At 31.5% G+C, this 22,414-nt stretch overlaps 3 pseudogenes across 1 annotated transcript; 1 reads left to right on the top strand and 2 right to left on the bottom strand.

Moving 5' to 3' along the window:
• Positions 1-6,138: 6,138 nt before the first annotated feature.
• Positions 6,139-7,266, top strand: LOC148566340 (F-box/kelch-repeat protein At3g06240-like; annotated as a pseudogene).
• Positions 7,267-10,011: 2,745 nt separating this feature from the next.
• LOC107644706 (uncharacterized) lies at positions 10,012-14,185 on the bottom strand (annotated as a pseudogene). The gene is made up of 7 exons (XR_015883386.1): positions 13,803-14,185; positions 13,090-13,322; positions 11,914-12,569; positions 11,646-11,737; positions 11,066-11,260; positions 10,584-10,832; positions 10,012-10,438 (listed from the first exon to the last, which is right to left on the bottom strand). The product of XR_015883386.1 is annotated as an uncharacterized LOC107644706 (transcript).
• Positions 14,186-18,395: 4,210 nt separating this feature from the next.
• On the bottom strand, positions 18,396-19,533 carry LOC148566339 (F-box/kelch-repeat protein At3g06240-like; annotated as a pseudogene).
• Positions 19,534-22,414: the final 2,881 nt, after the last annotated feature.

Raw genomic sequence — 22,414 nt, 5'->3', positions numbered from 1 at the left:
TTCGATTAATTACGGTTCTTACAGTTAATTATTTAAATATCATACAATTTATTATAATTTCTATCAATCAATTAATTGTAATTCAAATTGAATGATTATTTTGTTACAAAATTATTATTTCCTAATCTATTTATGGGCAATACATATAATAATTTTAATTGTAAATTAAGCTATTTTATATTAAATGATTTATATAATGGTTATCTCATTTATTATCATAAATGCTGAATTAAATAAGTCATTATTACTTTTAATTTAGAATTAGATGAGAATAAAACCAGAGATACTATTTTATTTGGCCTTTAGGGTTTAATAGATGTCACACTCATATAAATAGTGACTTCTGAATTTTGGTCTTCAACACATCAAAGCCACCTCCATAACTCTTTTTCCATAAAAGGAATTGCGATTCAACTCTATCAGGGATACAAAAGGTTTTCAAAGAATAAGGGAATAGTCTGAATTTGCATGAATTCTAAATGTTCGAACTTACGATGTTGTTTCAGTTGGTTGTCGTTACGAGAATGACTCTAATCTTTACGTGTCTAAGGACTAGAATAGATTAAATATTATTTAAGTAATTTATTTCTAATATTGGTATTTGATTAAATTAGTTTTATAGAAATTTAAATTATTGTTGACTCAATTTATATATTACGACTATTCTTTTTGAATATATTATTTTTATATTTTTTAATATAAAATTTTTTTTCTGATTTTTAAGTTTATTTTCTTTCTTGGATATATGTATCACCTTATTTTCTTATTTTATATTTCAAATTAGTAATATAATTATTAAAAAAATTTATTTAAAAAATAAAAATAAATATTAAAACATCACTATTTACCAAAAAAAGGAAAGATATGTGAAAAAAAAGAAAGCGAAAAATTAAAACATCACTATTAGAAAAAAAACTGTTAATAGGCGTATGAATGGGGCCGAGATTGAAAAATATATATGGATATAAAAAATAAAAAATTATTGCACGATTGTAGAATAAAAAATAATTATATATATAAAACGAAATAATTATAACAAAAAATAATTAATATATGTGATTTAAATATTTTTAATAACCGGTAACATGGAGTTTAACAAAATATAATTCATATATTTTTTTATTTATGTATATGTATATATATTAAAAAAAACTATCCTAATATATATATATATATATATAAAGAGAGAGAGTTATTTAACAAAATTAATATATACGTATACATAAATAAAAAAATTATTATAATTTATGAAAATTTCACATGAACTCTTTTTTCTCTCAAATAAATTTATTCTAATTATATTAGCATGATTATATTAATTTAAGAAAATATTTTTATTATAATTATATCAAATCAATATTCAATGCGTTATTAAACTACTTATCAATTATTGATATTTTTAATCATTCTAATTATATCAATTGATATAATTCTAATTCTTATTCAAGTGTAATAATTTTATTAGAAGATATATAGTTAATGCACACATTAATAGTGACCCATTTAATTTGATATCAATTAGTGGATAATAATAATAATAATAATAATAATAATAATAATAATAATAATAATAATAATAATAATAATAATAATAATAATAATAATAATAATAATAATAATAATAAAAGGTCTACACGATAGATACATTATATTTTAAAAAGGTAAAATATATTTTAAAAAAAATAGAGTATCAATAATCAATTATGATTAATATCAATATCAATAATTAATTCTTATAATTATTTTTATACTACTAATGGCTACATATAGTGTTTTTTTTTGTAGAACAAAAAAGGTTGTGATTCATAACATTTTCGTAAAGTTATATCGTATGGACACAAGATTAACTAGATAACAAATTGAATTTTAGTTAATATGTTTTATTTTTTGCTCATATTTTTCATTAATTATTTTACTTTTTATATTTACAATAAATATTAAATGTAAAAAAAAATATTGAATGTTATCTATTTTATTAATTTAGAGTCATAATTAAATTTGATATAATTATAGCAAGTATCTAGAATTAATAATAACATGATACTATAATTTTAAGTTGTATAATATAATAAAAAAATGTAGCAATTTATGTATGCTTCCTATATAGCAATAATATTATATATATTTATATATCTCCTATTTTAACTCTTTCCTAAAAATATTGGCATATAATTAATGTAGATAACATATATATTGAGTAAGTATCTTTATTGAATTAATCATAAAGATTAATAAAATATAATGGCATAAATTTCACCTAATTGTAGCAAGTATTTCCATTGAAAATATTTGCTAATTATTACCGTGTATAATTAGTGTGTGTATGTATATATATATATATATATATATATATATATATATATATATAAATAAAGATTAATAGTAAATTGTTACAATTATTTATCATTTAGAAAATTTGTACCTCAAATATAGATCTTCTTCTATTTATTATTTTTCATACCTAAGGGCTACTAACTACGATTCTATCAATAGTGTCACCTATGATAGATTATGTAATGAAACAGTTTGAAAAATAAAGGCAAGAATTATAAGTGTAACACCCTACCACACAGAGTCTTACGCTTAAGTCGTAAAGCAGAGGTGGTAAGGTATTACGACCTCTAAAAGAAAAGGATATGTATATAGATATAGTTGGATGAAATCATATCTAGGAGCCTTGAAGGATAAGCTAAACAAAAACAATAAATAGAAAATTGTGTCACACTCGCATGGATATTTGTAAAACGGACAGGAAAAATCAAAATGAAGCTAAAAACATATATACATATCAGAGTTCCAAAACTCAGGTAGCAAGCTCCAGACTCGACCTGCGAAGTTAAGGCCGGCCAGAGTATATGATTATATATATATACAACCCAAAATAAAACTCAAACTACAAAATAAACTCCTGTATCTCCAAGTCGACCTCTAGGAGGGACAAAACACAAAATTTACATGTGGAGATTCTATAAACATGTATACATAGCCCAAAAAATCAAAATATGACAGTCAAAAAGGTAGTTCTTCGCTTGTAAGGAGGATACCCAAACGCTCAACGAGGTGTCTCTCGACCTACATCTGAAAAATAACAACATAGTATAGGATGAGAACCGGAGGTTCTCAGTATGGTAAAGGTGTCCGCATAGTTAATATAAAAGGTCCCGAGAAAGCCAGAGGCATTTCTAGAACTCCGACACTCAGAATCATTCTTAAGGTAAATAAACTAAACCAAAAGTTAGGTAAGTTATCTAAGGTATTCTAGTTCTGAATCTAACTTTAACATAATACTTTACGTTCTGTCTCCTCCAATCCTCCCCTCACACCTTCGTCAAGAGGGATTCCTCAGAAAACATACACATACAGTTCAAGGAAGGAAAACACAGATCGAGAGGCATTTACAGCAAGTAGAACAAGTAGCGGATAAGCAGAATTAAACAGTTAAGCCAACCAAAACAATGCACACTCAAGCAAACAAACAAATGCATATGATGTATGCTTGTTCTATGGCTGATGAGTCTCATCTGTCGGTTATACAGCCAACCCGACATGTCCTGATAGTCAACCATTGAACAGTCCCTCTGTGCGCGCATCCCCAAACTCAATAATATTTCATGGAGTCAAACTCCAAGCTCAAATATAATATTCCATGGAGTCACATTCCAAGCTCAATAGTGTAGTATTCCATGGAGTTAAACTCCAAGCTTAATAATATAGTATTCCATGGAGTCAAACTCCAAACTCAATAATATTCAATATTCATATTTATATGCATGCCCATGGGGGAATCCGGGGAGTTAAAGTGTTCGGTCACATCTTACAACAGAGGGTCAACAAATAGTCTCAAATACACAAGCCACGTAATAATCTCTTTCCTTTTTTAAAATAACACCTCAAACCAAAACTCCAATTCTTATAGAAACTTTGGCAGTATCTCCTCTAAAATTCAAATTTCTACCACCCTTCAAGGGTCCCAACTATCAAACTAAACACCTCTTAGTCATTCAAATTATTTCCAGTAACAAATTATCTCAAAATCAGACTAATATCAATATTAAATCTTTTTCCAAATCGACCAACTTCAACAGCAAATCATTAACAATAGCTAAACCACACATTTTATACCATATACACAATCCATCAATTATACATTCAATTCATTCTTATCCTAAGGTCTTCTAACCTAAGTTTTCACGTGATGTTAAATATTAACTACGAGAAACCAAAACCATACCTTCGTACGGAATCAAAATATTCAAAGCTCTAGAGAAACTTTCTGACCGAGCTATCGAAGAAGAAAATGTCCAGAATCATCTGTGCCTCCTAAAACTCCCGTTGGCCAAACCCAAGGGATAAAGGAGCTACGTTGCTGTCAACTTCCACTAATAAAAAATGGTACCAACGTGTAAAGGAGAAGATTACGAATATTTTTATCGGATTAGATTTTTTATTGGAGTTACGGATTACAAGAAATCGAAGCCAAAAGTTCGAAGGAATTTATGTTCTTTCTTTTTTCTCTTCGTTACGCTATTCTCACTTTTTTTTTTCTTTCTCTTTTTCTCTCGCATACGCTGATCATATATATATGTGTATGATTAATTAGTAAGCCGCCTTAGGCTTTCTTTATTATATATACATAAGGATAATGATAAACTTTAGTGGACATATTTATATATAATGAATTAATGATTGAAGTACATTAATACGTATATGCATAATCTTTAGTAGATAATAATAATGATATATATATATATATATATATATATATATAAATAATAATAATAATAATAATAATAATAATAATAATAATAATTTGTATATAAAGTTAATAATATATGAGTTACTAATCTAAATGACATTAGTAACTTAAGAGTGAAAGATATTTGATGAAGCATTAGCAAAGCTAAGCTCAACAAAAATACTGATATTTACTTATATTGGTAGATATCGAACTCGATAATAATATTATTAACTAAATTCTATTTCTAAATTGAAATATCAATTACTCAAATTAAGATATACATATAAGTTTCATTTCTTATAAATGACTAGAATTATAGTTTTAATTATGTAAAATATTTTATCATAATATATATATATATATATATATATATATATATATATAATAATAATAATATGAATTTGATTGAATTCAAATAGTTATAAAATTAGTTCAATTATTGATAATAAAATAATTTCTAAAAATAGAAAACTCCAATTTATGAAATAAATTATAACTTATTTATATTTATATTTTTAAAACTGAGGGTCGCTACAATAAGGTTATGGAAAGTCCCATCCAAATTTGACAAGAACAAGACGACTTATATAGAAATGGTTCTCATGGTTGATAAGGTAAGTTGATTATTTTTCATGATTCTTTCAAGTGATGCTAGGTTCATTTTATAAATATTTGTGGTTTATATTTTAAGTTTATTTGATAAGTAAACTCTTGCACGAATCAAAGATAGTGCAATTTTATAGATTTATAAGTGCTAATAGTCTTTATATTTAATTTGTTTTATAGTGTGATAATAGCCAATATATTTGTTTGTGGATTTAACTATTATTATATTATTTATAATCACATTAAGTATATATCTGTGATTTATTGAAGAAAGTAGATTATTAAAACTAATTAATAACTATTTTAGAGTTAATCCAATTAACACTAGATTAAAAAAAATAAACAATGTATAACATATTAATTTTTTATTAATCAAATTATTATAATTCAAATTAATTTTTAAAAAATAATTTAAAATTATAATATCAATCTTATCACGTGTATGGCACAAATAATTACACTTGTGAATAATAATTATACATTTATGTTTGTGATTGCAAATGCAATTCAAGTATTTACAATTTATATGGGCTTCCTTTTTGTTTTCTTATTCTAGTTAGATTTGCTATATATATTCTCAATCAATCAATTTGATTGGTTTGATGTTTAGTCCTATATATTAGAGATATTGATTAGGAGAAAAACAAATAGAACTAGAAAAACGTAATACCATTGAAATTTTTTCTAAACTTTATGTTGGAATCTAATTTATTTTTCGTTACATTTTAAAAGGCACAGCACAAGCACAAGACCCTAATCTCTATTTGTTTTCATCTTTTTTTTTTTCAATACAAATGGCAAACCATAACGATCAAATTCCTAATGATCTTACACTGAAAATTCTAGTAAAATTATCCGTTAAATCCTTGAAGCGATTTAGTTGCGTGCGAAAGTCTTGGCTAAATTTACTTGAGAATCCTGATTTTAAGAGCATGTACTAAGAAAATTTAAAATCTAAAACTGCCTACTCATCGTCTCTCCTTCTATGGAGATTATTTTACCAGAGGGATGAAAATAATGTGCATTTATTTTCTGGAGATAGATATGAAAACATGGTTACATTAGTTTTGCCAACTCTGGTTGAGAGTTATGGTCTCGGCGAGGTTCTAGAATGTGTTAATGGCATTATATGTCACTATGAACGAGGTCGTGAGGTAATAGGACTTTGGAACCCCAAAACCGACGAGCATAAAATTATTCCTCCAGGTATTAGTGATGATGAGCCCGGCTTTGATCGGCATGTAAGTGTTCATGGATTTGGTTATGACAATGTGAATGATGATTATAAAGTGATTCAATGTGTATATTATATTTATGGTCGAACTTTGTTTGAAGAGCCTGTTCTAAGAATTTGGCAAATTTATAGTCTAAAAAGTAATTGTTGGAAGAAACTTGATCTTGAAATGACTCAGAAGGAAGATGTAGATAAAGCTTCTATAGCGTACTTGAATGGAGTATGCCACTGGTGGGGTAGCGAGTTTGCCACGAATGAACTCGAAGAACAAGTACTTGTGTCATTTAACCTCAGCACCGAAACATTTCGAACCACATCAATTGTTTGGGTGCAAGAAAATGATGATAGCCCTACCAGAACTTTGGTAGTGCTCAACGAGTCTGTTATTTTGATTTCCTCTTTTGCTCAGAATAATCGCATTGAAATATCCATTTTGGGTGAAGTTGGTGTGAAGGAATCTTGGGTGAAGCTTTTCACACTTGGACCCTTTCCATCAGAATTTCGTTATCCAATGAGAATGGGCAACAAATGTGATGTAATATTTTATATAGGAGATGACAGTAATGAATTGGCTTCCATTGATGTCATCACGGACAAAGTAATTCACAATATTAATATCAAAACAAGAATGTTTGGTACATGGATTTACAAGGAAAGCCTCCTCTCTTTCACAAAAAAAATTAATTGATTAGTAAATATACAAATTTAAATGTAAGATATACTTAAATGGGGTATGGGAAGAGTATGTACACTTTCTAAGATTAAAACTAATTTTAATATTATATTGGTAGTTGAAATTGATTTGATAAGTTAATTTGTATTTCATTATAATATTTTGAGCTGGTCAATTATGTTTCATATTTAAAAAAAAAAACGACCTATGAAGCACGTACACTTTGCTGTGTTGCTGTGTTTGCGTGTCGGACACATTTTTGACACAACACTCACCAACACTCATCCGACACGCGTGTCTGTCCGCTGTGTCCAACCGTGTCTTAATAGAAAATAAAAAATTTTTCTCCAGACACGTTTGGATACACCTAAATACCATCACCTGTCAGCATGTCCAGTCTTATTCTTAATATATATTCTTGAAATAAATTTAGATATAGTATATAATATTATTTATTAAAACAAAAAAATTTTTTTAAATACTTGATATAATTAAAATAAGATATTAAAAATAAATAAAAAATAATTTATATTTTAATATCTATAAAATGTTAAAATATTATTGAGATTTATATAAAAAATACTTTATATTTTATATGTATGCGTGTCCCCGTATCATAGAATTTGTGTGTCGGCGTGTCCCGTTTTGTGTCGTGTCCCGTGTCAGTGTCGGTGCATCATAGAATACGACTCTTGGTGTTAAAAAAAAAAATTATATCACACGAATTAATTTTGGATATCTGAAGTAATAATGAAAACAAATCGGATAATTGTTCATTATTCAAACTTAGACTTGTGTATTCTCAAGTTACTTTTGTACTCAAATGTGGATGCAAAAGTAGTCTATTGAAAATTTGCTAAAAACTATGTATGCAAAAGTCAGTGACCTTGCCTCTGCTAGAAGGATATTTGATTTGATTATCAAAAAGAGCATTTTCTCATGGACATCAATGATTGCAGGATATGCCCATTCGTATCACCCATTGGAGGCATTGCATTTGTTTAGAAGGCTTGTACGGACAGAATTTAGACCAGATGGACTAATCGCTGCCACTGTTTGTTGACTTAGGATCAATTAGCGTAGCACAAGAGATGGAAGATTATATTTCTCTAAATGGATTGGAATTTGATCTAAGTCCAAACATCTCTCATACACAGCTACTCCAAGTGTGGAAGCATCGAGAAAGCCAAAGAAGTATTTGAAAAAGTGGCAGATAAAGATTCAACTGTTTGGTCTTCCATGATAAATAGTACTAGACTTCACCATCAATAATAATGATGCTTCAGTGTTCTTGGATGCTCAACATTGCTGCATCATGAAAACCAGCTTAGATTATCTCTCCAGTTTGTCTGCTAATGATGGTTTATCAGGAGCAATGAGAGCATTTTGCACATTGTAGTAGTAGCTACATTGAAGCAAATATGAAAATTGAGTCCACTGCTTTATAACTGTCGAGAGCTGATAACTTAAAATCTGACCTTGAAAATAACAAGAATCAGTTCCCTGATACGGTGGCAACAGAAAAAGTTCTGCGGCAAAAGTTGGTATGTTTGGAGGAAATGAAAGAGGATCTAGAAAAGCAAATCAGAATTATGAATGCTAACATCATAACTTCTCGAAAAGAACAGAAGGAGAAAGAGAGATGTCTATGTGGAAGGAAAGGCACTCAAAGCTCGAATGGACGTGAAGAAGGAGGAAGTACCGCATTTGCAACATGAGCATGACTTGGCAAAGGTAAACCGGGAAAAAATCAAAGCTGAATGGTCAGAGTTTGGAGAAAAATTTATAAAGATTGTTGTAGAGCCAGCTGTACAAGATTAGCAAGGGGAGTTTGGTTTTGTCTTAGAGCAATAAGTACATGACATAAATTTTAATTTCTATATTAAGTTCACTAAATCATGTTTTCCTTTCAGACAGTGTTAAGCCTGTAGGATAATCATTTCACAATCCTTGCTGACTGCTCCATGGATCACAAATTGTTGTCTTCTTTGGAGACTATCTAAATCAGTGCATTGAGTCTCATAGAAATTAAGGACATTCTGCTATAGATAATGATGTAATTACCATATAGAGGTTGCTCTTCACATAAAATAATGCAAGTTTTGTTGTTTTATTGATTGAAATCGATCATTATTTAATTGTTATATATAGTAGGAGAATAATGTCGAGTTAATAGTAAGAAATCATCATTCTCATCAATTGTAAAATCTTATAAAACAGCTGCATTAACTGCACTGACATCTGCTGCATTGACTTACAGTTGTCAACTAACTTAACACCTTGTTTAACCAACTTGTCAACAGCAGAAACTGCCATTTTCTGCCATTTCTATCCGATAATGTAGGCGGCCTAACCTAACAATTGCGTCAATGGCTGACTTCACGGCTTGAACTCACGACATTGAAGCTCAACTGTTGCTTCAAGGCTTCCCTTCCAGCTAGGGTGATTATGGAAACTAATTATAATGTTACCAAAGGCATATTTTAGTGCAAAATCTTAGTATTGTCTGTGGGAAATAACTTGTTTATTAAGCTTAGCAAGATGGAAGTTTTTATTTGTGTGACAAACCCTATATGTGATAAGCACTGATAGGAGCAAAGAGAAAATGTAAGCAAACAAAACAAAACTGAATAGAAACTCACCCTTCAAATGAGAGGGTATATGAATCTGTATATCATTTCTCTGTAATCTCTATGGCATGTCTGTGTCATATAATTTGTTAATCAACAATTAAATGAATCTTCTATCTATGTTACCCTGTGGATTTGTAACTCCATGGAATGCATTAACAGTAATTTCTGTCACTTAGTAAAGTATACATCTAGTTAAATTAGATCTTCTAAGAACCTATAAGATGTACAATTCATCAATCAAAAGATTCTTTTAAGAATGGTTGCTAATATCTGACATGATCAACAAATCAGTAACAGAAATCAGAGTTCTGATCTCTACTTTTGTTCTCATTTTCTCATGGTCCTCTCATCTTTTCAACAAAGTGACGCCTCTTTTCTTCCAACTTCTCGCTCATCCTCTTTCGCAAATCAAACATCTTTTCCCTCTTCCCGATTTTTTTTCTGTTCAGATGGACTAACTTGTTTATCCATAAGCAGAGAATAGAGTGTTTGTGGTTGATAGACAGTAATATCCTCCGTCTTCTCTTCCCGTGTTTCATCTCTATTCTCATTCTCTATGGAAGATGCTGGAAGTTCTTTCAAATCCTCAGTTTGTTGCATTATGTAAGCCTCTAGAAAAGGTGTTGACAGTTGGACAAAACTTTGGCTGCTGCTCTTTAATACTATTGGACAAGAGGAAGATGATGCTCATCCGAAAGAAAACGATTTCCTAACTGGTTCTACTATAGACTTGGCCCCATGTTGGTTTTGGGGTGTTAGCCCCGAACCATCAACTGATATCCTTGCGCTAGTTTTATCATTTGAAGCAGAGGTATCGTGTCCACATTCTTGTTTAACCCACATGTATGGAGCAACAGTCCGAGGAATCCAATTCTCCTTTTCAGCCAGCATCCATGAAATGCTTATGCACTCAGAGTTCGGGAGCACTAAAGCTTCTCAGAATGCTTCCTGTAGAGATACTATAATCTTTTCAGAAAGACATGCAAAGTTGAAGGCTTGTCGGACTATACAAGTTACAACATAGAGAACAAGGAACACGCACCCTCTAAGCAAACTTTAAAAGAGAAAGAAACATAGATATATCTAAAGCATGTAAATTCTAAAAACAGCAGCAGGTTAAACATTGATCTTTAACCAAAATTCATTCATAACTTAACCAAATGGAAATGGGGCTATCATACCTTAAGTCGATTGAGCAGGAACAGGGCGATGCGTGCATTAGTTATTTTGTGATCTCTAACACATGATTCCAGGTTGAAGTCTATATCAGGCATTAATGTGAAACCATACCACAAATTATCAGAAGGAGGGGGATTTAGTTGTAAACGCATTATCCCTTTGAGGGATACTATCCTTATTGCCAAAGTGAGAGGAACCTTTAGATAAGAAATAACCTGTTACTTCGACCATAACAAAGCTATACCTGTTTATAATTATGATAATGATTCGATGTGTAAACATGTGTATCTATCAACATGAAAATGCTCAAAGACAAAGATTTGTAGTGACATGACTTTAAGAGTTTAAGTGTCTTATTATAGGTAAAAAAAAAATCCACAGAGGTAACCGAAATACAGACATGTTAGAATATAATAGAATTAAAGATAATTTACACAATCAGTCATACTAGTTGTTTTTCTCTGTTGTTTATTGTTCTTATAAAGATCTCTTGCCCTCATGTACCTATGTATTCTCCCATTTTTTTCAGGTTGAATAAACAGAATTGTGGGGGGAAAAAAAGTACGGAATAATAGATACTACCTGTGAAACATGCTTGGCAAGAGAATTTAACATAGATTTCCATTTTGATCCATAAAATGAGGAAGATGTACTCCTAGAAACTTTAGACACGTCTGCATAGGACAAATTGACATCTTTAACTTTAATGCTTTCCACAACACTTTGATTTTTGTTTTTTTTTGGGGGGGGGGGGGGGTGTGTGGGGAATAATTCAGTAAAAACGTGACAAATCACTACCATGAAGAAAATGCAAACTAAGTATTTGATTTAACGGTATTTTTGTGCTTACCAGTGTTCCCATTGACATCTACTTTTGGCTCTTGTGAATCATTCACTCCGTCTCCATTGCTAAGATCTTCAAGAAGATCTGACGGGGCACCCCCAGCATTGCTTGAGCATTCCGTCCCCTTATCGTTCGGTGGTTCACCAACTTCAAGCCTTGTTTCAATCTCTACTACTGCACCTCCAGAAATAAGGTTTATCTTATAGGAAGGGCCAACATTTATCTTATAGAAACCACAATCAAGTGAAGGTTTCAGTGAGGATTTCTCTTTAAAAATAAAATAAAACACCAATGTTTATCTCATGACAACCGCGCAAAAGAATGAAGTTGGTTTTTTAGTAATTCTACTCAAAAATTGAGGAATTCTGGAGGAAGATCCATCAGGCTTACTGGACTTTTCTAAGCCATCAAAACTTGATCCTGCTGATGGTCTCATGATAAAAGGATGATATTCAATATTTAGTGATGCTAGATATCGATGACACTCTTCATACAACTGACTAGACCACTTAAGTTTTTCACTCTGATCGCGTGAAGCCATACGGAGGGCCTTACACCATGCTTCTTTTTCCCATGACGTCTCAAGATATATGTAAAGCAATTTGCTTCCATGGTATACCACAGATTTGTTGTTTTCAACTTTTATCGGGTATCTTTTTGCCCTGCAAAACCCAACATAAAAAAATGACCTTGAAGCGCCGTATTTTCTAAGTAAATAAGCAAGAGTACATAACAAAGTGTTTCTTTCCACATCAGATGAAGTATGATACCCATGTTCCAAGCAGCAACAACTTTTTCTTGTTTTTCTCATTAAGATGTATGTGAGATGTAAAGGAAGTGAGATATCCCTTTTTGAATTCAAAGTCAGGAAAACTCATAATAAACCCATTTTCAAAATGATATGCATTTTCACATGCACTGATTTAAAAGGAATAAGAGAATGTATGCTGGTTTTCTGCAGAGGAATACAGCTCACTAAATCAGATTCTAATGAATGTTGTAATATAAATCATTGGCCAAATACTCTATATCAAGCTAGCTCACTAAGCTCTCACATTGTAACATATCCACAAACAAAAGAAAATGATATTGAAATAATGATCTCATCACAATGTTGTTTGGATATAGGAATGGAAACTATACCCCACGCAATCACGAAAGTGACTTCCTGCATCACATTACCGTTTTTTAGAAGGAAGGCTGGATGATGAAACAGCCTCAACAACACATCCCTTCAGCCAAATGGTTGTCTCCGAACCATCATGCTCTGTGAGAATAAGTGACTCACCCTTGATCTTCCCATGCTTCTTAACAGGGCTAACCTCCAGTACCTCCCTTTTCCTTTTATGATCTTTAGCTGACTTTTCCAGCCAGAACTTTGATACCTTGTATTGTTCTAGAACCCAAATCACACCCTAAAGAAAGAAAATGCCAATGAATCGAAATAATAAAAGTAATTGGTGCTCCAAATGTGCATCGGATATCGAATTTGATATTTTTCACATTAATTTAGTCTTTGAAGGGTATCAAATAACTATCATCATGATAACCAAAATCACCCTTGTCATTTTAAGAACCAACTTGAGGTCTAAATAATGTTCATACCGGAAATGGTAACTACCTTAACTTGAGTGATTACTCCAAGCAATACTAAAATACTAAAGTTACTTAAAAGCTACATAGGTACACAATTCGTTTTAACATGCAACTCTGTACCTTTTTTATGATTAAATTTCAAGTATTCCTTTAGAAAGAATTCTATAGCAGCAAGTGGTGCGCAAATAAATGAGAGAACACAAGCTAGCTACTACATGAAAGACAATGTATATAACAACAGAATAAAAAAATAATAACAATAACAATAAAAAGAGGAATTGTGGAAGCATGAAGCTTACCTCTTTTTCGAAGGTAGAGTCAGGTGATTGATAGGATCATTTTGCGAACTAGTGTCCAATGAGATGGGTGCTGAGATTTTGTCTTTGTCCTTCATGATCTTGCGTTGCAGCCGTTCAATGATCCACAAGATTCCCAAAGCTTCGGCAACCACAACCGTCACCACCCCAACAAAAAAAACCGAGGAAGAGAATGAAGATAAAAACCAAAAACATTTTCTTTTCCTTCTTTCAACACCCCAATTGATGGAAAAACTATAAGGACAATTTAAAAAAAATGGAATACGAGAGAATGAGAGGAATGAGGTGAAAAGGAAGACGAACCCCAGATGAGGAAATTGAGAACGACCCAGATGAGAGATGAAGTTAAAATTGGAATCTTTATTTTACATTTGTTCTTAAGAATCGGATGCTAAAATTAAAAGCTGCATTTTCTCTCTTTTTTGTTGTTCCTTCTGCATTTTCTCTCTTTCAAACAGGGCAGCAACTTGTTTGTCTTGCTGCGACATCTACGAATTGAGTTTTGGAGCGAAACCAATTTTATTATAAAATTTAATTAATTTGCTTTATTTCTCTAAAACTTCAGAATTTTAAGAGTTGAGGATTGGGAGTTGTGAATTTTTGAATATTGGTAGTCAAAGGTGAAAAGAAATAGATTTCAGCAAGCTATGCACCAACTTCCAATGCTTGTAACTCTTAGAATTGAATAGCAATTGGGTTGCAACTAAGACATTTCTGGATGAGCTAGGAGTTCCCAAACCAAAATTTAGCTTAATTGGAGTTTTGTAATAAAAGTTATTCAAATTGAAAGGTACTAAGCTTGTTGGTTTTTAAAACAGATTTTGACTCATTTTTACTTAACTTCCAGGTAATGTAACTTCTTCATTAAAAATGGTATTAACTCAGAACCAATTGAAAAAGAAACCTGGATGAGTAAAGTTTAACTACATTAATTTTTAAAGTCATTGAATTTAACTTGGATTTTATATTTTTTGAATATCACATGTTGCTGCTGTTTTTCTGGTTTTATGCACTGCAGAGCAGTCACGGTTTTTCCTTTATTCCTGAGGCTAGAGAAATCAGAAAATTATGATCTTTAGTTTATTAGAAAGCTTATTTCAAGATGAACGCCTGAACATAAAGTTTGCGCAATTCCGAATTCATTTGTTATATTAAAAACAGAAAAGAAAATAGACTGTCGAGGATGTCTTGGTGATAGTCATGGGTTCGAGAAGTTAAAGTTTAATCTTCGTGTGATGTGATTGATTTAATGTTAGAGTTGGGTTGATTTTAAGATTATTCGATATTAAGAAGGTTGAGAAGAGTTTGATAAATAGTTTGGTCAGGACCCGGAAAGGGTAATCAAGATGAATTATAAGGGAATGATGATGAAAAATGTGAAAGGGAGGTTGTTAATAAAAGGAGTTAACATGCCATGACTTGATGAATGATTAAATAATGATTATGACTATGAAATGGCTTATGAATGATGATATATGAGATATGAGTTTTCCTGGGTAAAAACCGTGGCTCGCCACCACGTGTTCCAGGTTGATTCTCGATACTCTGTTAACCCTACGTCGTAAGGGTGACCGAGCACGTATAAATTCCCGGGTATGGATAATCCCCATTGAGTGATTTATATGATGATTGAATGTAAACTCTATGCATAGACTCTTGGGGATGCGCGACGGGGGACAGTCTAAGGTTTTCGGACTTGTCGGGTTGACTGGATAACCGACAGATGGACCCCATCAGCCATAGGACAGACATGCATCATATGCATTTGTTTGTTTTGATTGCTATGTATTTCCTGGGTTTGCCTAATTGATATATATCACCTGCTATTTGTACTATCTGCTCATTACTTGTGCGTGACCTTGTTTGGTTGCTTGTTTCTGTTGCATTGTGGATGATGGAGGGATGGAGGAAATGGAGAAATGGTTTGGTGTTAGATTAGGATTGAAATTGAGTAAGTTAGGTAGATTTAGAATACCTACCCCTATTTATAGCTTCTAATTAGTAATTAAGTTGGATAATTGTATAACAGAGTTCTAGGATTGCCTATGGCATTCTCAGGACCTTATTTATTATACGTGTGGCACTTTTACCATGCTGAGAACCTCCGGTTCTCATTCCATTTTGTATTGTTGTTTTTCAGATGCAGGTCGAGAGGCTCCTCGCTAGGCGTCTGGATCCTGGAAAGCGAAATAGTCATTGGGTGTATTTTGGCTTCTGGCTGTATATATGTATATATATGTTTAGCTTACTCTCCAAGTAACTTATGTATGCTGCTCCTCTTAGAGGTTGAGGGAGAGATAGGAGTTATTTTGATATTATAGTGTATTTTGGGATATTTTGAGAACACTTATGTATGTTTATATGTATATATATACCCTCCGACCAGCCTTAGCTTTGCAGGCTGAGTCAGAGACTAGTTATGCTGCTTCCTTGGTTGTCCTTTACTCTTTTGCTTATCTTTATCATGTTCCTATTAGGTTTCTTAGCACGCAAGTAATCCTTTCCTAAGCGTTGCACTTTTTATTTTGCGATTTTGTTTTACCCGTTTTTGAAGACTCCTAGTTAAATATCTTTTTCTTTATTATTATTATTATGTATATATTCTTAGAGGTCGTAATACCTTACTTTCTCAGTCTTATGACTTAAGCATAATACTAAGTATGGTAGGGTGTTATACTAAATATTGGTGAATTAATTTTAAAAAATGGTATATATAATAAAGTTTTTACTATTTTTTTCTCAATAAAATTTAATAATTATATACAATTAAAAAGATACACTTAATTTAAGATAACGAGTGATACATAAAAAATTAAAAGATTTTAAATTTAACATATGTAGTGATGAATATAGTTTCAGTTTAATTATAAATATATATACCAATAAAATATTATCGAACTATTAAAATAATTAGATTTTGTAACTATTATTAACTTTAAATGCCATATATTGTTATCATAATAATGATGGCATACAAACTTTACACTTCTATCATGATTATTTAAGTATTTCAATAATTTTAATGCATCAAACTTAATTTTATATTATCAAGTATCGTTTAATCTAGTCCAATTTTCTCTACATATTCTGAAAATCTGGCAACTCCTGCCACTTCTAATAATAATTTATTGTCCGTTCAGACTTCAGAATTTACCAACATGCTATTTTTTTTTGGTGAAAAAGGTACTTTTTTTAGTATGTATAAGAAATAGATCAATGGCTTCTTTCCCCATCTCATGAATAGCATAGCTATTTATCATGGAAGACCAACCAATTAAATCTTTGTCTGTTGCTTTTTCAAATACTTCTCTAGCTTTCTTGATGCTTCCACACATGGAGTATACGTGTATGAGAGATATTTGAATTTGTAGATTATATTCCAATCTATTTAGAGGATGTGTGGTTCAAATATTATTTTGTTATAAAAATTTCATTCTTATGGGAATTAAATATATCCAAAGAAAAAGTGGGAATTAAATGATGGTATTTTGATTTTTTGAAATCAAATTTGCTTGAAAATAGCTTTTTAAATTTTAAATTAAACATGGTCATATGATATTTCCATCTTAAAATTCTTATGAATTTTTTATAATTTTTCCAACCACACACATCCTTAGAGAAATATAATCTTCCATCTCTTGTGCTATGCTAATTGATCCTATATCAGCACAAGCTGATAAAACAGTGGCAACTGTTGGTCCATTTGGTCTAAAATTTGTTCGTACAAGCCTTTCAAACTGAGAAAATGCTCTTTTTGATAAAATCAAATTAAATATCAATGGTCTTTTCCGGGTTCGATGAAAGAGCATTTTCTAAGCTGGACAGAGGAGCCGAGGAGTAAGAAAGGTCGAAAGCAGCGGTTGAGGAGCTTTTGTGCGATTATATGGAACATTTGGCTAGAAAGGAACATGAGAATTTTTAAGAATAAAAGCAAAGGTGTTGAAGAGATCATCGACATGACCGTAACTAGTGTGAATGAATGGACAAGTGTCATTCCCTTTCGTTGTTGATGGCTATACCAAAGACTTTCGTTGTTGATGGCTATACCAAAGATGATGTGGGGACTTTTACTATTTTGATGTGATCATGTAATTAAATAAGTTTGTGATATTAGTCTGTCTCTGTATGCTTCACTTTATTGTGTTGACCTTTTACTTTAAAAAAAATATATCCTTCTAGCAGATACAAGGTTATTAGCAAATTAAATATCCATTTTGCATACATAGTTATTAGCAAATTTTCAAGAGATTCCTCTTTATCGCATCCACGTTTGATTACAAAAGTAACTTGAGAATACACAAGTTCAAGTTTGAATAATGGGCAATTATTCAATTTGTTTTCATTAATACTTCAGATATCCAAAGCTGATTTGTGTGATATAATTTATTGTTTTCTAACACCAAAAATCTTATTTTTTAAAATATGAAATATAATTGACTATTTTAAAATATTAGAATATAATATAAATTGACTTATCAAATTAATTTCAACCAACATGAATACTAAAATTAGTTTACATACTCTTTTCATATTCCATTTAAGTACATCTTACATTTAAATTTATATATTTATTAATCAATTAATTTCTTTCGTGAAAGAAAGGAGGCTTTCCTTATAAATCCATGTACCAAATCTTCTTGTTTTGATATTAATATTGTGAACTATTTTGCCCGTGATGACATCAAAGGAAGCCAATTCATCGCCTGTTGATACGAGAGATTACATCACATTTGTTCCCCATTCTGAATGCACAATATTTTGGAAAAGGTCCAAATCTAAATGTGAAAAGTTTCACCCAAGATTCCTTCACACCAACTTCACCCAAAATGGATATTTCAATGCTATTATTCTGAGCAAAAGAGGAAATCAGAGTAACAGAGTCGTTGAGCACTACCAAAGTTCTGGTAGGGCCATCATCATTTTCTTGCAGCCAAACAATTGATGTTGTTCGAAATGTTTCAGTGCTGAGGTTAAATGACACAAGTACTTGTTCTTCGAGTCCATTCGTGGCAAACTCGCTACCCCACCAGTGGCATACTCCATTCAAGTATGCTATAGAAGCTTTACTTATATTTTTTTTTTTAGTCATTTCAAGATCAAGTTTCTTCCAACAATTACATTTTAGACTATAAATTTGCCAAATTGTTAGAGCAGGCTCTTCTAATTCCATTGGATCATAAATATAATATACACATTGAATCACTTTATAATCATCATTCACATTATCATAACCAAATCCATGAACACTTACATGCCGATCATAGCCGGGCTCATCATCAGTAATACCCGGCGGAATAATTTTACGCTCGTCGGTTTTGGGGTTCCAAAGTCCGATTACCTCATGACCTCGTGCATAGTGACATATAATGCCATTAACACATTCTAGAACCTCGCCGGGACCATAACTCTCAACCAAAGTTGGCAAAACTAATGTAACCATGTTTTCATATCTCTCTCCAGAAAGTAAATGCACATTATTTTCACTACGGACGTTTTTATCTCTTTGGTAAAATAATCTCCATAGAAGGAGAGACGATGAGTGGGCAGTTTTAGATTTTAAATTCTCGTAGTACATGCTCTTAAAATAAGGATTCTCAAGTAAATTTAGCCAAGACTTACGTACGCAATTAAATCGCTTCAAAGATTTAACCGGTAATTTTGCTAGAATTTTCAGAGCAAGATCATTAGGAATCTGATCGCTATGGTTTGCCATTTGCATTGAAAAAAAAGGATGAAAACAAACAGAGATTAAGGTCTTGTGCTTGTGCTGTGCCTTTCAAAATGTAACGAAAAATAAATTAGATTCCAACATAAAGTTTAGAAAAATTTCAATGGTGTTTCGTTTTGCTAGCTCTATTTGTTTCTCTCCTAATCAAGATCTCTAATATATAGGACTAAACATCAAACCAATCAAATTGATTGATTGGGAATATATATAGCAAATCTAAATAGAATAAGAAAAAAAAAAGGAAGCCGATATAAATTGTAAGTACTTGAATTGTATTTGCAATCACAACCATAAATGTATAATTATTATTCATTAGGCTTAGTTTTTCTTAAACAATATTAGATTCTACTGGTTTAAAAAGAAATAAGTATCCTAGACTGAAAATAACTCCTTATCACTATTTGTGCTACTTTGTTGGAAAAATAAAATAAAAAAATTTTTAAAGTGAAGTCAAAACATATAATTTGAAAAAATAACAAATCAAATCAAGTAAAAATGAAAGGGATGTATTTTCTATTTATTTAATTGAAAGAATCATAGTCCATGAATAATGAAACCAAGGTTGGCACAGGCCTTTAGCAAAGGGTAAGTGAAGGTATTCCCATGCTCAGCGGTGTGTGAAACCATGGAAGTGTATACGTTTAAGGTTTCAGTAAAGAACCCAGTATTGGTAGAATCTCGAATCAAGTTTCATAGGTAAATGGGGCTTTTTGAAACTTCTAAATGATGCAGAACGCACTGCCATTTAAATAATGGACAATTATCTGATTTGTTTTCATTACTACTTTAGATATCTGAAATTGATTGTGTGATATAATTGAGGATTTACACCGTAAAATAATTAAAATTACATCAATGTCCTAAAAAAGTGAATTAGCTTACATACATGTCCTAAAATAAATTTATATTAATCGAATCAACTGAATTCAATTTATACTCTTTCAATGTAAATCAACTAAAGTAAATTTATAATTTACTATATATATGTTATATCAATCTTGATTCAATTTACTTGTATATGTAATTGATGAGTTTGGAAAACTCTATTTCTAATTAAGTGATGATCAAACATTATTAATAAAATCAGTTGCAAAAATTATTGATACTAAATTAAAATGATTAAATTAATTTTTGCAATGCAGGTTCAGATTGGGCCAAAAATGAAAATCTGGTACAAGCCCAATATACTTCTAAGAATTTCAACTTTAATGTTGAATTATTGTGGCTGAAACAATGTGTTGTTACATGGGCCAGATTGATTTATTATTGCTACAAGCCCAAATGAATGCTTCCCTATTTGCTCAATGCATGATCCGAAAAATATACATCAGGAAAACAAATGTTATTAATTGGGCCAGCTTTTATTGAATTTCAACATGAAGCCCATATCAAACCAAAGATCCAATGCTTGATCCGATACATAATGAAAGAAAGCAAATTGACTCCATGCTTTCCAACGGATTCAATCTCTTGTTAAGGGATGGATTTCAAAATTTAATTTGCCAGCATTGGAAACATAAATGAGAGAGAGAATATGAGTGACATGATTGATTTGATCAATGCAGCACGCCACTCAAGCAAGGGAAGTAAAAGCAATCCCATTTAATATGTTCTATTTCAATTAATTGCTTTTACTCTTCATTCTCTCTCATCTTTCCTTCCTCTCTCTTTCGGTCTTTAACCAGGAAACATTGGTAGCCATAGAAGCAAAAATAAGCTACCGAAAGGAAGGGAGAGCAAGCCTAAAGACCATCACAATGATGGCAAGAAAATATACTAAAATAAAAATGAGCTGTGGCTGAAATTTTCACCAAATATGGTTAGATTTGGTGAGGTAATCTTGAGCTCTTTATGCTCAAAAAAAGGAAGAAGAAGAATCGGCCAGCAAGATGAGATTCTTGAAGCATGGCTTGTCTTTGATTCTGCTCAACCACCACAGGAAGTAGCTAGAGTGGCGAAGTGATGGTAGAGGCAGAGATTGAAGCAGATGAAGTCATCATTATCATGAAGCATCAAGGGCCAGAAATCCATATTGGAGAGCAAGCCAAGGATGGAGAGCTCGGATTGATGAAGAATGATGATCAAGAAAGGACTAGAGGTAATTGCATGTTGGGTTTTGCATGGTTGTCTCTTCTCTCTCTATGTGGCCTAACCAGTTCTGTTTCTTGAAGGAGTTAGAAGTTAAGCTTGGGTTTTGGCTTCAAGTGTGGAGGCTTCCCTCTTCTATAAAAAGAGTGAACTACCACTGTTTGAAGCAAGGAGAAAATTTGAGAGTGCAAGGCACAGAGTTCTCAGAGCTACCTGAGCTAACAAATTTCTCTTCTCCTTCAATGTATTCTGTTTAGTATTTTTCTATTTAATTTTATCATGTCTTGAGTCTCATGGAAAAAGGCAAACAGTGAGGTTTGTATGAAAAAGTCATAGAGCGAAAAAAGGCAAAGAGTGCAAAATTAAAAGAAAAAGCCATAGATGTCTTAGAGTTTCTTTGTTCATCTATGTTGTGTTTCATGATTCTGTGGGAATCTCCTTGTAAGTTGGGTTAGCACTTTACAGTTTGTAATCAGATTGATTATAGTGAAATTCCATCATGCTTGTGATGGAGACTGGATGTAGGCTGCACTGCACTTAGCAGCTGAACCAAGATATATCTGGGTGTAATCTTTCTCTCTTCTCTACTCCATTTCTGTTTCTACTGCACAGGAGCAAAAACCAAAAATATCTCGTGCCAAGTAATGAGACAAAAAGAAAAGTCTCGTGGCTAAGGACGAGACAAAAGAAAAAGTCTCGTATCCAGTGACGAGATAAAAAGACAAAAAGTTTTCTGAATTGGTTTCACAGGTCAGCAAGGGTTATCAAGCGAAAAGGG

The sequence above is a fragment of the Arachis ipaensis genome, chromosome B5 (assembly GCF_059453495.1).
Source record: "Arachis ipaensis isolate K30076 ecotype BB chromosome B5, ASM5945349v1, whole genome shotgun sequence".
NCBI lineage: Eukaryota > Viridiplantae > Streptophyta > Magnoliopsida > Fabales > Fabaceae > Arachis > Arachis ipaensis.
This window is presented reverse-complemented; position numbering and strand designations above follow the sequence as displayed.